This window comes from Diachasma alloeum, unplaced genomic scaffold, assembly GCF_001412515.2.
Source record: "Diachasma alloeum isolate Michigan unplaced genomic scaffold, Dall2.0 Dall_scaffold_00692, whole genome shotgun sequence".
In the NCBI taxonomy this organism is placed as follows: Eukaryota; Metazoa; Arthropoda; class Insecta; order Hymenoptera; family Braconidae; genus Diachasma; species Diachasma alloeum.
In genome coordinates, this window is record NW_021680824.1 from 50,328 (window position 1) to 52,605 (window position 2,278).

The 2,278-nt window shown below is 44.4% G+C and overlaps 1 pseudogene; it reads left to right on the forward strand.

The window, feature by feature from the left end:
- Positions 1 to 1,776: 1,776 nt before the first annotated feature.
- LOC107044232 lies at positions 1,777 to 2,256 on the forward strand (annotated as a pseudogene).
- Positions 2,257 to 2,278: the final 22 nt, after the last annotated feature.

A 2,278-nucleotide genomic window follows, 5' to 3' on the forward strand; every position in this document is an offset into this window, starting at 1 on the left:
ATGGACTAACATTTACCAGGGGAAACATTGCTCATTTCCTCGCAGCAGATGGAGAGATCAAAAAGCAAAACACCAAGCTTTTAACAGACCTTAATCTGATAGGNTCAGCCTGCGAGCAACATCAAAGAAACTCGAGATGGACTAACATTTACCAGGGGAAACATTGCTCATTTCCTCGCAGCAGATGGAGAGATCAAAAAGCAAAACACCAAACTTTTAAGAGACCTCAATCTGATAGACCTGGAGGAAATACGTAAGCTCAATCCAAAACTAGGTCAAGTCATCGTCACGAAGTGCGGAAAATTCCGAACATTTACCCTCATTGCGAAGCAATGGCACTTCGAAAAATTCAACAACCGGATACTAAAACTCTACCTGAAAAATCTCAAAACCGCCATGGAAAAATACAAAATTACTGAAATAAAAATGGCATCTCAGGGCGACGAAATAGACGACAATATCAGAATACGATACTTCCTGGAGAAAGAATTTCAATTCCATCCAGCTACTGTAACTCTATGCCATGGTGGAATCCGGATGCCTCCAGCAGCCCTAAGACCAGAAATCATTAAGGAATGCCATGCAACTCTCCCCGGAGGACACAAAGGGATTGTGAAAACCTTCAACCGAGTAAGAGAAAGGTTCTACTGGCCCGGGATGAAACAGGAAATAGAGAGATTTATCAAACTCTGCCGAACCTGTCAACTAGAGAAAATTCGAAGGGTGAAATTCCGACAGCCCATGCTCATCACCGAAACACCCAGCGAATGCTTCGAGAGAATCTCTATCGACACTGTAGGCCCCCTCCCAGCTATACGTATGGGTCATTGCCATATCTTGACGATACAAGATAACTTCTCCAAGCACTGCACCGCTGTACCCCTTAAGGATATCAAGGCTCACACTATCGCTCATGCACTAGCAACCAAGTATGTAGCCCTGTACGGATGCCCCAAGATAATCCTCTCAGATAAAGGGACCAGCTTCCTCAGCAAATTGTTCAATCAACTGGGAAAGGTCCTGAGATTCCACCATATAACGACATCTGGATATAGACCTCAGTCAAATGGAGCCCTTGAGAGAAGTCATCACGTACTAGCCGAATATCTGAAGACCTATACCGACGAATTCACCGACTGGGATGAGCTACTCCCCTTCGCCATGCTATCGTACAATACTACTGTGCATAGCTCAACAAATTTCACACCATTTGAAGTCCTGTATGGAAAAAGGACAGTTCTCCCCTCCAACATTACCGACGAAGATGAGCCAATACATACCTACAACGATTACATGGTGAACCTAATTAACAAACTGCAGAAAATTCACCAACTCGCCTTCGACCACCTAGAAAAGGCCAAACTACACTCCAAGGATCTTTACGACCGAAACGCTAGACCAATAGACCTTAAAATAGGGCAATTCGTCTACGTCGAGAAGGAGCCCAAGATCGGAAAATTGGATCAGGCCTACACCGGACCCTACGAGATTGTCGACATAACCGAAAAAGGAAACGTATACCTAGAAAGCGAAGACGGACACCACTTCATGAAACACCCAAACAAACTGAAACCCTGCGCAGAATGAGTCAAAAAAAAAAAATAATAATAATAATAATAATAATAAATTTAGTGATCCACCCTTCACGGCACAGGCCACCGGAATTGAAATTTTGGAAATTTGACCTCGGGAAGCGATGGCCCGTTCAAATTACAAACAAAATATCCTTACCCGTACCTGAGTGTATACGATTGAAAATGAAACCATTCCAGGGACATGAGTACAGACGGACCAGGACGCACACTAGTTTACATCGATGGCTCCTGCTCCTTTAACGGCTCAGCCGATGCCAAAGTAGGAATCGGAGTGTGGTTCGCGGACAACCACCCCCTCAACACCCACAAAACTCTTCAAGGTACACGGGCCACCAACATCACCGCCGAAACAGTGATCGCCATCGAAGCATGCCAAATATGCATTCGCCATGACATTTCGAGAATACGAATAATCACCGATTCCAAATACCTCATCAGCTGCATGACTGAGCACATAAAGAAATGGAAAACAAATGGCTGGCTAAATGCCAAGTCCGAGCCCGTTGTCAATCAAACACTCCTGAAACGGCTCGCCGAACTCACCCAGAAAATCGACGTTCAATTCGAATATACCCCAGGACACCAGGGAATATACGGGAACGAAAAAGCGGATGAACTAGCAAAAATAGGATCAGAAATAATACCCATCGAACCCAACTAGATCTAAGCTAGAGAAAAAAATA